Consider the following 14,152-nt stretch of genomic DNA (forward strand, 5'->3'; position numbering starts at 1 on the left):
CAGCCGCACACACCCTGTGCCCTGGGTCACTCTGTACCCAAACCAGACTAGGAGGAGCTCAGCTTCATGATTTACATAAGTGATGCCGACCAGATTAACTGCCTCTCACCCCGTGGTCTCTCCTGCTGTTCTAATGGCTGAGAGAGCCAGGGCACGAGGCCCCAGGTCACTTTCACAGCCAGGGCTCTGGATCGCCATGCACTAGCACTCACCACCAGTTTCTCTCTCCTCTACTTTAAATCATTTCCTAACCCATTCATTTTGATATTCTTTTTTCCAAGCTTCCTGTTATATTACGGAAGAACCTCTGCTGGGTTTTTCTGTTTTTTTGTTTTTTCTGATCTAGTGTTTTTTTGTCTAACTGGCTATTCCTTAACCAAGTCCTTTCCTGCTGCCTGATTCCCTTTTCTCCTATACTGCTTCTTCTTTTCTTTTTCAACAGTCTCTCTTGCCTCCCCTGCTCCCCTTTCCCAACCCGATTTCTGGATCTTTAATTTCTAGAGGCTTCAGGGGTTCATAGGCTCATGATTTTGAGCTAGAAAGGGCTTTAGAGGTCATTACATCCAACCCCCTTATTTAACAAATGAGGCCCAGAGAGGTGAATGGATTTGCTCGAGATCACATAGCTAATAAGCATTGGCAGTGGGATTTGAACCCAGGTCTGCCTAACTCAAGTTCAGCACTCTATCCACAGCATCCCAATGGTGTTTGGTGCCTCCCTGCTCTGTTCTAAACTGAATAGATCTACTTGAGAGAAATCCTTCCTTCTATATCAAACACTGGAAGATGTCTGATTCAGGAACTCCCACAACCTCTCAGCTGAGCAAACAAGCTACTCTAATCCAAGAACCTCCCTGAAACATGGACTCAGGAAGCCTTTTGAAGGGTTTCTATAGATGCAGGCCAAGTCCTGGGAGCAGATCCTCCTTGGACCATCAGGGAAGTCTTCCTGCTGTGGCATGAAGACCATCATGCCTTAGGGCTTCCTAAGGGCATACCTAGTTGTATCTCTTCCCTTCATCTTTCTGACTCCACTTTGGAGATGTCCACCCCAGACCTAGTGAGAGTCAGTTGGCAGACTAAATTTGGAGAATGTGTTTTGGCTCCATTGTCAAAGGCTGATGTCAGTGGGCTACCTTATACCTCTTCTTTGTTGTCATGGAATCATAAGTTTAGGGGTGGGAGGCATCTTTGAGATCATCAAGTCCAGCCTCTCATTTTACAGATATGAAAACTGAAATCCAAAGAGATTTACCCAGGGTCATGGTTAATGATTTACCCAGGGTCACAGTGGGATTTGAACTCAGGTTGTCTGACTCTAAATGCATTACCCCCTTTTTTTTCTTAGCTACCTCATTCTGCCTCCCTGATGTGGGCTCCCTTGGGCATTTACTGTCAAAGTTTGGGACTTTCTCTTTTGGACTTTCCCTTAAACACCCCAGATAAAAGGGCCTATTGCTTCCAGCATTAACTGGCTGACCTTGTTGTGCTGCAAAGATCCTGACTCTCCCAAAGTCAGATCTCTCCCTGAAGGACATGTGGACTCTGGCCTCCTGCAGAGCTCCCTTCCCCTCTCTCCCTCTACTTCACTAACTTCTGTGCACTTGAGTCAAACACAAGCTTTTGGGAGCTATACTTCCAGAACCACACCCAGTCAGTTTCCATCCTCTGAAATGACCAACATCAGTCAGAACTCTTCCCAACATCCTCATCTAGGTCTAGGGAGCAACTGGCAAGTTGTCCCAGGGGCACAGAAGTTCCTTACTTTGTGGAAAGGTCTCCTACAACTAGGACACTAGGCATCCCTTCTCCACCTGCACAGATTCCAACTCCTCTGTGCCTTAGACTGACTGAGGGTTTTTGTGGCTAAAAAATATATCATCCTGTAACCAATTTGGTGATGAATCTCTTTGAAAATAGTGAGGCTGTTCTTCAGATGACAGACTAGGTGGGATTATCCCTGGGAAGAAGCCCTTATGATTTGCCAGAGCTTGTGTTCTCCTGGCAGAGTCTTTAATTTTTAAAAAATTATTTATTTATTTATCAACATTTTGAGTTCCAAATTCTTTCCCTCCCACTCACCCCTCCCCCACTCACTGAGAAGGCAAGCAAAATGTTATCAATTATATATATGAAATAATGTAAAAACATTTCTAGTCATATTGCAAAAAATAAAAAAGTGAGAAAATTATACTCCATTTGCAATCAGAATTCATCAATTCTCTCTGGAGAAGGATAGCATTTTTTCATCATGAGTCCTTTGGAATTGTCGTGGATCATTGTATTGATCAGAATGGCTAAGTCTTTCACAATTAAGCATTATCGTAACTTTGCTGTTATTATATACGATGATTTGGTTCTTCTCACTTCACTTTGCATCAGTTCTGTGTTTTTCTCAAACCATCCCCCTCCTCATTTCTTATAGCACAATAATGCTCCATCACAATAATATGCCACAACTTGTTCAGCCGTTCCCCTTTTGATGAACATCTCCTCAATTTCCAATTCTTTACCACCACAAGAAGAGCTGCTATAAATATTTTGTACACATAGCTCTTTTTCCTTTGATCTCTCTGGAGTACAGACTTTAGTAGTGGTATTGCCAGGTCAAAGGGTTTGCACATTTTATGGACCTTTGGGCATAGTTCCAAATTGTTCTTCATAATGGTTGGATCAGTTCAGAACTCCACCAAGAGTTCATTGTTTATCTATTTTCCCTCATCCCCTCCAGCACATGTCATTTCTGATAGGTATAAGTTAGTACCTCAGAGTTGTTTTAATTTGCCTTTCTCTAACTATAGTGATTTAGAGCATTTTTTCATTTGATTATAGATAGCTTTGATTTCTTCTTCTGAAAACTGCCTCTTCATATCCTTTGAGCATTTCTCAATTGGGGAATGGCTTTTATTTTTAAAAATTCTGACTCAGTTCCCTATGTATTTGAGAAATGAGGGCTTTATCAGAAAAACTTGCTATAAAGTTTTTGATATTACTTCATTGTCTATGATACTTTTTAGCAAAATGTCATTTCCCTGATTAATTCTTTTAATTAGGCCTATTTTTGCTTAGTCTGAGATTATGATTGCCACCTCTGGGAAGAATCTTTAAGAAAATAGTATCACCTCCACATTACAATGAAGTGTCTGGAGGACTTCAGTGGAGAAAGGCAATTCACTTAGTAGGCTTCTTTTGTGTCTATCCTTGCGTGTTGGACAATATGGGCCATCTGGATCCTTCCATTATCCTTTAATTTGGAAAGGTCTAAATTAGAGGCAAGTGCCAAGGCTCTCTGGGCTTTAATTTAGAACCATCTGGGCAGAGACTATACTCTTCAGGCTTGAGACACATCTATTGCCCTTTAAATGGCCCATAATCTCTCAATCTTCCCCTTGCTCCTTCTCTCCTGTGCATCTGGAATTAATTCATCTGAGCCTGATGTAGTGAGAAGACCATTAAACTTGGAATCAGAACCCTGAGGACCTGGGTTTAAACTCTGGCCTTTGCTGCTTTTTACCTATGTGACCTTTGAAGGACCTTCCCTTCAGTGTGCCTCAGTTCCCCCAAAATATAAAATGATCAGTTGATCTAGATCAGAGGTTCTTAAAATGAGGTCCATGAATTGGAAAAATAAATTATAATGGCATTTCAATATATCTGATTTCCTATGTAGTCCTATGTATTTTATTTTATGCATTTAAAATATTTTGAGAGAGGGTCCGCAGACTTCACCATATGGCCAACGGACACCAAAAAGGGCTGGTCTAGATGATCTCCAGCTCTATGATCCTATAATATCTATGATTCATAATATTCTGGCCCTGTCCTTGACATGCCAACTGATTCTAGGTTTTAGGAAAATATGAAGCACTTTCAAGAGGACAGCACAGTGGGACTCTTGGAAGAGGATGTGTCAGAATGTGATGGTTCATTGGGTCTTCTCCTACCTGGTGTATTTGTAACCTTCATTCACAACCTTCTGATACATTCTTGAGTCCTGTTCTCATATCCTTTCCCACAGCTGACCTCTGAGGATCACCCATATCCTCATCCTCTTTCAAACTAACTCTGCCTCAGGAGAGAAGATACAAGTCAGAAAAAGGATCATCACAATTGCTGGGGCCTAATGGTGTTTCTGTGGGGTTTATCAATAACAAGAAGGAAGCCTTAAATTTATGTAAGGCTTTAAGGTCTTCAAAGTATTTGCCACAGGACAGCCCTGTGAGGTGGGTAACTCATGTGCCTGTTTGTTTTTTTTTTCCATTTGAGGAAACTGAGGCCCAGAGAAGTGAGGGAACTTGCCTAAGATAGCACAGCTAGCTAATAACAGAGCCTGGATGTAATTCATATCCTCTGACTGCAAATCCAATGCTCTCCTTGCGATATCATGCTGACTTTGAGGTTCACTTCCAGTTTCATCTTGAATTCTAGCCATGTGGCTTCCTCAAACTGCTTCCATTTCTTGACTTTTCCCTGTTCCTCTAACACTTTGAGATCCTAAAAAGTTAAGTTGTCGCTTTTTTTCTGGGCAGTGTATACTCCTCATTCAAGTTCAACTGCAAGCCTGACCCCCCAAAAAAGTTATGAGAACACACTCTCCCCTCCACCCCCTGCTCCTTCACAAAGGTGGGAGAGGGCATAGGTGTGGAATACTGGATGTAACTTTAGACTTTACCAATATCATTGAACTTTGTCCCCCTTTTTAATTTTTGTTCTTCATTATAATGGATGGCTCTCTGGGAGGGGATGAAGGAGGGATGTAGTGGGAAATGTAGGGGATGTAAAAACAAAAGATAAGTGATAGGGACCTGACCAGTGGTTACTATATTAGGATAGTGAACTCCTGGGTGAGGAAACTCAATCCAATTAAAACTCAATCCAAACTCTACCAAGGCAGGTCAGTACCTTCTCTACAATTCATAGTTTGAAAGAATTGTCTAGAGAAGTAGTGTCAGACTCAAGTAAAAATGTATTCTTTAAACCATATATAAAGATCTGCCTGCAGGCTGCATATTGACTTTGCAAACCACATGTAAACATTATCTATGTTCTGTTATATTTTTATTTATTTTGTTAAACATTTCCCAATTACATTTTAATCTACTTGGGTTGCATATTTGATACCTCTGGTCTAGAACATTGAGGGGTTAAGTGACTTGCCCTGGGTCACATAGCCAGTGTGTGTCACAGGTAGGGCTTAGACCCAGGGCTTTCTGGCTTTGAGGCCAGATCTCTATCCACTAGACACTCTAAAAAGAAATCAATAAAAATTCATTTAAAAAAAAATGGGCCAGAAAAGATCTTCTCACTTAGTTTTTTCTGCATGAAAGAATGCAAAGACAGGCCTGCTGGTTTCAGGCTTCACCACTACCACCATCATCAAACATTTGGTATCCTTTCTTCCTTTCTTCTGCTGCAGGTGGCTGTGTGATTTGCAGTTATTTTTCAGTCCAGCTGTGAGTTTTCTGCCCAGGTGGCTTGTCAAATCTTTCCATTTCTGCTCTACCTCCCTCACCTCCGACCATAATGACATGGCACTGACTTACTGGAGCTCCCCTATTCTCTCAGACCCATAAATCTTTTCCTAACATCTCCCCGAAGAAGAAAAATGTGATGTTTTCTTAGCTTTAAGGCAGCTGCCACCCTTCCTTATGGGGTGATGGGCAGTGGAGACGAGTCCTGAGGAGAGGGTGTGAGGAGGCCTGAGCTAACTTCCAGTCCAATGAGACTGATGGGGGTAAGGCCTCAACACAGGTCTCTCCTTCAAGTTTCTTACTTGGGCCCTGTCAAGAGGGACTGACTTAGGAGCCAGACAATTGTTCTATGCTAGTTCTTTGATGAGGTTGGGGGAGTCATTCATGACCTTTTCCCTTAATTCCACTTGAACATAACACCAGGTACTGGTTTTTGTTGGCCATAGAAGTAACTCCAAGTTAAATATTCCCTCCCCACATCTCTCCTAAACCTTATTAGTCCAAATGAGAACGATATTGTCACAACCTCTCTGTGCCTCAATTTCCTCATCTATAAAATGAGGAGATTGGTTTAGATGACCTTTGAGGTCTCTTCCTTTTCTAACATTCTATCTCTGAAGGTCCCTCTGGTTTGGACCTCCTGTGTCCTGGGGTTGCTTCCAGTTCTAACATTCTATGCACTGAAGTCCCTTCAAGCTCTGATATTCTATACTGTGGCTAAAAAGAGGCCCATAGTTGCTTGAGGGCACACATGCACACCCACGTGCACTCGTGCACACACGCACACACACAGAAAGATACACCCCACACTACCTATATTCAGGTTAGCACAGTGCCTGGCACATAGTAGGTATTTAATAAATGCTTGTTTTATTTTGTTTTGAGCACAAATACAGAGACTGCTCCGTTTTTCCATAGTCACCATTCCCTCCCCTGCCCAGTGGGCCCAGAACCACCACTAGCCAGGCAATTCCCAGGTTTTCCCTTACTGCCCCTTGGACCAGTCTCTCTGTGCCCTAATACCAATAGGACACAAGGCTAGTGGCTCCATTCAATAAGATAAGCAGAAGGTCTTAATCAACTGCCATAATCTCATATCGCTTTCAGGTCTCCAAAGGGCTTCCCTTAAGGTTGGTGGTGCATGTATTATTGTTCTCATTTTACAGATGAGAAGACCAAAGCTGTGAGAGGTTCAGCCGTTTGCCTGCGGTCACATGAGCTTGGAGGTGTGGGTGGCACCTGAACTCAGGTCTCCAGTCCCCAGGCCCAGCACACCATTTGTCATGGGATGCTTCCTCTCCATCTATACATTTCGATTCCTAGGTATGAGGAACTGTTCTGTGCAGGATAGAAAGCTGTGTGACACGTGATCTTAGACCTTAAGGAGCTAACAATTTAGTCAGGGAGACAGGTCACATACATGTGAAAATGTGCATAATAAGACAAGCCTCAAATGCCAACATAATGCAGGAACTGACATAAGGCAGTATGGCACTAACCACCAAATTAGAGGTGTTGATAATAAGTGCTATGAGGTCAGCAGAAGACAAGATCACAGATAGGATGATAGCTCTAGGCCTGGAGGACACCTCGGAGGCCATCTTGTCCAACCCCTTCATTTTAAAGATGAGGAAATTAAAGCCCAGGGAGCTCTAGGTCACAAAGCTAGCAAATGGTAGAGTTGGAATTCAAACTCATGTCTTCTGACTCCATATCCAGTGCTCTTTTCATAGTAACAGGCCAATCATGGAATTTTAAAGTTGGAAATGATCAGATTTAGAACTGAGAGGGATCTTGAAGGCCACTGAGGCCAACCACCACATTTTACTGATGAGACATAGATGAGGAAACTGAGACACAGAGAAGTTAAATGACTTACCCAGGGTCACACAGCTAGTAAGTGTCTGAGGCAGGATTTAAACTCAGTACTTCCTGATTCCAAGTACAACACTCTACCCATTGTGTTGCTTAGCCACGAGTCTAGTTATTAGAAATAGCCTGGTTTAACCTTCATCAGCCACCCCACTGTACCCTCTCTACCCTTTTTTAACAGATAAAGAAATTGTGGTCCAGAGAGGTTGGTGAGTGACAGAGCTGAGATTTGAGCCAAGTCATGCTCCAGTGATCTTTTGCCTCTGCAAGGTACTTAATCTGGGGTATGTGAACTTAAAAATATATTTTGGTAACTATATTTTAATATAATTGATTTTTTGGTAATCCTAATGTATTTTGTTTTATTCATTTAAAAGCATTATTCCAAGAAGGGATCCCTAGGCTTCACCAGTCTGCCAAAGGGCTCTATGACTCACACACAAAAAGGTAAGAACACACCATGCTGCCTCCAGTCTAAGATACTGTGAGCTGTAGTAATACAGGAAGGCTTCATGTAGAAGTTTCTGGGCTAGTCCTTGCAGAACAGGTAGAGGAGGATAAATTGGTATAAAGAAAGCAGGAACTTAATCCTTGGCAAGAGGAACCATTTCCTCCAAGGAACTGAGGCAGATAAACACAAGGCATACTGGTGGAGTTTTTAGCAGACAGATCTCTTTCTTTCTTCTAATGGTCCTGGGGACTGCCTCAGTTTTCCATTTTGCCTGGGGGCGGGGCGGGAGGGAGAATTCCATGAGTGCCCCTTCTGGGCCCCATCCCTAGCACTGGGTGAGATCCAGAGGGCTAGGATAAGTGTATTTTGCTTGATGGCTGTGGTAGAGCTGAGACTCCAGGATCCTACAGTTATTATCCTTAGTTATTTAAACATGTATATTTGTCTAACTAATAAGGGTCTAAGACCCCAAGACTTTCAGGTGGGGTCTATAATCAGGGCAAAATGTGGACCACAGCAGAGCCATGGTTCACTCAATCACGTAGTTACAATTTCTCATTTTTCACACACCTCCTGCCCCAAAGAACTTCCTATTTATTCATAGAAAAACTCAGAGCTCTGTCTCCCCATGATAGCAGATTATAGAAACTGAAGACTGTAGGAGTCTAGAGTTGGGAGGGCACTTAGAGACTATCTAGTTCAACTCTCTCAATTTACAGAGAAGGAAACTGATGCCCAGGGAGAGTGAATATATGGCCCAAGGTCACCTAGCTAGCATGTAGGAAGAATTCTGAACCTGGGCCTCTGAGTCCAGCACTCTTTTCAGTACTACAGGATTTCATTTGATTGACAGGTGGGATGGTGATGAGTTGTATAGTCCAAATTACCTTGTACTCATTTTATGTGTTTACATGCATATTTACTCACATGTATGTATGTATAAATATATATGTACACACACATATATACATGTATATGTATATCCATCCCTAGGAATGGCAGCACCCCTAAAACACCAGTCTTACTTCGAGCCCAGCCCTCATAGCCATCATCATCTGAGGAATCAGAGAGGGAAAGGGAGCCAGCCACCCTCAACTGCCAGCTGACTGCCGCCCATGAGGCAGGAAAGTTAGCCTGGATGAAGCAGCTGGGCACCTTTGGGGAGAAACAGCCATCCTCCTAGGAAGCAAGCTCTGTGGAGATTCAACCCAGCAATAACAGCTCCTGCAGATGCTAGGGCCATAACTACTAAAGACCAGGAAAAGAGAGTTCTTGCCACCAAAGTCCTTGGCACTGCCAAATGGTCCAACATCAGAAACTGATATCATTTTATTGGTAGAAATGACATTAAAGAAGAGGTATTAGCATTTACTATGCCCTTGCACCCTAAGGACCATGGCAGCTTTCCATCTGACTTACATCTAAAAGTGTGTGCTGTATGTGCTATCTCCCCTAGCAAAATGTGAGTTCCTTGACAGGAAGGATGTCTTATTTCACTATTTGCAGCCCCAACTCTATGCCCAGAGATTTTCATATAGTAAGCACTTAATTGTTTTTCATTCATTCACATATATTGTATGCATGTGTACATGATATATTGTATATACACATACATTATAGGTCTGTATATATACAGTATATATATATATATATTCTAGACACACACAGGTACATGCATGTATGTGTGTTTTCCCCTGATAGAATGTAAACTCCTTGAGGGCAAGAGTTATTTTAGTTTTTGTGTCCCCAGTGCCCAGCATCATGCCTGTCACATTGAAGCTGTTTAATAACTACTAGATGATTGATTAATTGTTTGCCCCAAAGACCATTTAATTGTTACCCTTAGTCTCCTTACCTCCTTAAGAGAGCCTCCTGAGGAATGACCTCATTGGGTGACATGCCGCAAGATGGTATTTATGGAACCCTAATGGCACAAAGGTAACCAAGAGTCAGCTATCGCTTGAAGCAAAGAATGATTTTAGGTCAAATTAATTTACTGTGTTATCATGATATCTCCTGGAGTAAGAGCTGATGGCAAAAAAAGCTCAGTGGGCTGACTGCTTTTATTTTTTTTTTCTCTTTCTAATATATGTAAAGCCCAGATCACAGAATATCAGAACTGGAGGGAGCTTAGCAATCAATCATGCCAAACTCCTCATTTTACAGATGGAAGAACTGAGGCAGGGGAAGGAACATGACTTGTGTTCAGTCACATGGCAAATCAGTGGCTGACCTCGGACCCCAACCCAGGTCTCCTGACTCCCAATGCAGTGCTCCATCCATCACACCATATCTTTATTATATGCCTACTTTTGCTTTATCAAAAATATCACTATCCTCACCACTACCACTAATTCTGACAAGGCAGGAACTTTTATATTCACCTTTGTATCTGACATCTTTCTTCTTCAACCATTCACTCTATTGCTAATGCCATACATATAGATGTTGCTTTATACATTTCTGTTGTGTGTTCTTGAGTTATGGAAGAGGTCCCTTGACACAGGAAAAAGAACAACAGATTCAAAGGGGTCAGAAGACCTGGTACCAATCTCACTTTTGTTTCCTACCATCTCTGTAACCTTGGACAAGTCATGTAAACCTCTCTTGGCCTTAGCTTCAGGTGTTACACTCTAGTCATCTACAATTGATTTGCAAGATTTAATTGTTACATTTTCAACATGGGCATCTGCACCTAAGTAATCAGCAAAAGCTACACATCAGGGCTTGATTGATCATTTTGTTGATTTTTAGACTTAAGAAAGTGATGGAGAAAATGTTAGTAATACATGTTAATGTTCAAAGTATATGGAACATAATTTCTCCCCCACTGAATCAATTGTTAAACATTTCCCAGCACACCCCTGCTTAGTTTCTTCATCTGTGAAAATGGAGGTGCTTGATTAAATGCTTCTGAAGTCTCTTCTACAATAAATCTGTAATCCCATCCAACAATGAAGGATAAAGGACATGGCACTGAATTTGGAATAACTTGGCCTGGATTCAGATCTCAGTTCTATTACTAACTAACTGTGTGATTTGGGGCAAATCACCTCATATTTTTGGCCTCAGCCTCCTCATCTGTGAAAGTGGGAGGAGGATGGAGAGGGGAACTGGACCAGATGTTTTCTGCAGTCCTGGCTAGTTCAAAATCTATGGCCCTATGAGCCTATAACTTCGGTGGCCTGGTGTATTAGCTTCCACTCCACAAATCTAAGGCGGCTTAGTAACATCCCCAAATTCAAAACTCTCAATTTTGTAGCTCAATTTTGATAAGACCCCTAACAGTGATACACTAAGTGATGCTGACTACCTTAAACCCCAGGGAACCCTCAAATATAAGATAGGCATATTCTAGACATATTCAGGTTTACATGAAACATAAGTCTAGGACAAGGAATCAGGACACCTGGGTTCTAATCATAGTTAGTTCTGCCACTAACTAGGTTGGGCAAGTCACTTAGCCACTTTGGCTTTTGTTTTTCTCATCTGCAAAATGGGAATATTTGTTCAATCATAATATTACTACTACTGTGTAACTAACATAGAGAGGTGCATGTGACAGGTGCTCAAGAAATAAATTGTTTATTAAATGATTGATGTTCATTGGAAGGGAGTCTGGGTTTAATTTTTCCAGGATTTAATTTTTCCCCTAAGTGGTTTATTCATTCATTCCTTCATTCATTAATTCATTGTTTAATGCTTAATATATGCACAGTTCTGTGCTAGGAGCAGTCTAAATGTAGGGTGCAGGGTGGGGGAAAGCATGTTTCATAAGAAATTGAAGTTAGAGGTACAAAGTACTCTTAGTATTGCCTCAAAATATGTGCCTAGGTTATTTCCATCATCCATCAGATTAAAAATAGGTATGACTTAGCTAGTTGTCTTTTCCTAAGGAGTAAAATGAGAAATGATGTTGTCCTATGAGAAGAGCCTTGGTTTCAAGTATGCAGTCTTGGGTTTTTGTTATGGGTCATGTGACTTCCATTCTGTGGTTAGCCTCAATTTTCTCATCTGTAAAATGAAAAGGTTTTGCTGAATGAGCTCTAAAGTCTCTTCCAATTCAAACATTTTATGTTCTAGGGCTTCTTCCAGCTCTACATTCTAGGATTCTGTGATCTAAATACCTTTCTCTAAGCCAAAGTTCTCTACATGTCCAAAATTATTAGCAATACTTGCCAAGATCCCAGGATGAAGCTGAAAGTCAGTCTAGTTCTGAAGGGCCCAGAATCCCCTGAGGGAGGAAGGGACTACAAATCTGAGGTGTTATTCTTAAAAAAAAAAAAGAAAAGAAAAAGAAATCTTCTCACACACATCTGGTACTTTCCCTGAGGCCCTAGTAATTTCTCTTTCATCCAAGGGGCTAGGTCAGCTGGGAGCATTATAGGTTAAAGGTCAGAGTTAAGGTGATAGATGTTTGTATAACCTCTGCCTAGAACCTGAGCTCTGAGTCTCACCCAGTCTGTACACACTAAATTGCTTTCCCATAGGTCCTCAGAAAAGGAATTGCACTGAATTTGGAGTGACATGATCTAGGTTCAAATCCAGACTCTGCCACTTGTTACTTGTATGACCTTTTGTGAACCACTTATCCTTTCTGGGCCTCAGTTTTCTCATCTGTAAAATGAGGCAATTGAACTAGAGGCAGCTAGGTTGGGTAGTGGAGAGAATATTAGATTTAAGAGTCATGAAGACCTGAATCCAAATAATGCCTCAGATACTAGCTCTGTGACCTTAGGCAAGTCACTTAATTGCTATTACCTCAACTTCTCCAGCTATTACCTCTAATTTCTCTCATCCAAATGAGGATAAAGATAGCACCTACTTTTCAGGGTTGTTGTAAGACTTAAGTGAAATAATACACATGTGAAATGTCTTATAAACTTTTATGTGCTAGACAAATGTTGGCCATTATTGTTGTTTTTGTTGTTAGGCCTTCCATCCTGAAATCTGTGATCCTAAGTCCCTAAATCAGGAGGGCGAATTAGACAGATCTGGGTTTACATTCTCCAGCTCTTCTACTTACTAAAAATGTGGGACTCACTTTCCTCTTCTTTAAATTCAGTGGAATGGAAAGTGCTGGTCCTGGAGTTAGGAAAACAGGAGTACAAAGCCTCCCTCAGATAATTACTACCTTTAGACAAATCACTGAAAATCTTGAGTGACTCAGTTTCTTTCTCTATAAAATGGCAATCTAGAATGTACTTGTTTCACAAGGTTATTGTGAAGGTCAAATGAGATAACTGTGTAAAGGGTATGCTATGCCAATTTTATAGCATGATGATGGTGGTGATGATGATGATGATTACTGTTACCCCCAAGACCCTTCCACTTCTAAATCCTAAGACCTTATCTGGAGGGAGGGGGGAAAAAACCAAAACACTCCACCCTAGAGGAACTGGACAGAGCTCCAGATAAAAGCGAGTAAATCAATTACAGGAGAAAAGGAAAAAAAAAAAAAAAAAAAAAAAGGGACGTGACCCCCCCCTTTTTTGGCAAACCCCCCCCCCCCTCCCAACCCATTCCCCCCCCCCTCTTTCCCCCCCCACCCCCCCCCCCCAAGATGCTGATGAATTGATGATTCTGAGTAGAAATCAAAGGTGCCCTGGCCTTAAAGAAAGGGGAACAATTAGGCATTTAATTTGGCCTGGCCCTCTCCAGCACCAGGGTCCTTGTGTTTTTCCCCGTGCCTGTTCCGACCCTCCGCCCCCGCTCCTCCTCCCGATTCCCTTGGGGACTGGGAGCCCCCAGTGTGGTTCCGAACAGCTCAGCTCAAACGGATACTGTTTTCTAACAATCCCATGAGTGTCGAATTTTAATGTAACCTTCCTCTATTGTTCCCCGCTGCCCGCAGCCCACAGCCCCCCAGCCAGCCCCCGGCTCGGCCTTCTCTGAGGTCTCCGCTCCCCCTGCATCCCCTCCCTCCAACCCCCGGCTCATTTGCACAAAAAGAACACAGAGTACCCACTCAGCAGCCCACCTTGAACAAAACACTCCAGGCCTCTAGAAAGCGGCAGAAGGGCTAATCAGGCAGGCACTGCGCTGCGCTAGTGCATCGGTTGTTTGGCATAGAAATAGGCTGTCTGGCCACAGCTATGAGGTAACGTCTGGCTTTTTTGCCAAGCTGCAGAACTAGTCAGACACTCCCTGGGACAACATTTCTTCAGGAAAAAAAAAATGAAGAAGAAGAAGAGGGTGATGAAGAAGAGGAAAAGAAAAGTTGGGCGGCAAGCAAAGGTCTAACAGAAGCTTCCCCCTCGTCTCCCTTCTCACATCCAAGTGCCCAGTACTGAACAGCTTCGGAGATTTGTGAATTTTAGCATTGATTTCCAAAGAGGAAGGGGACGGGGCAGGGGGG

General features: G+C 42.3%; 1 long non-coding RNA gene across 3 annotated transcripts in view; it reads right to left on the reverse strand.

Annotated features, from left to right (window-relative positions):
• LOC138149451 (uncharacterized) overlaps positions 1 to 14,069 on the reverse strand; it is a 53,549-nt gene extending 39,480 nt beyond the window's left edge. For 2 of the 3 annotated variants that reach the window (XR_011165334.1, XR_011165332.1), the window contains exons 1-2: positions 13,775 to 14,069; positions 9,650 to 9,718 (exon numbers count right to left, since the gene is read on the reverse strand). This is a non-coding gene — a long non-coding RNA (uncharacterized lncRNA). The remainder of the gene's footprint in view (positions 1 to 9,649; positions 9,719 to 13,774) is intronic. The other variant, XR_011165333.1, reaches the window with a different exon arrangement.
• Positions 14,070 to 14,152: the final 83 nt, after the last annotated feature.

The sequence above is a fragment of the Petaurus breviceps genome, unplaced genomic scaffold (assembly GCF_028583685.1).
Source record: "Petaurus breviceps papuanus isolate PSGF00001 unplaced genomic scaffold, PetGlider_PUasm1.0 90847, whole genome shotgun sequence".
Classification (NCBI taxonomy): Eukaryota; Metazoa; Chordata; class Mammalia; order Diprotodontia; family Petauridae; genus Petaurus; species Petaurus breviceps.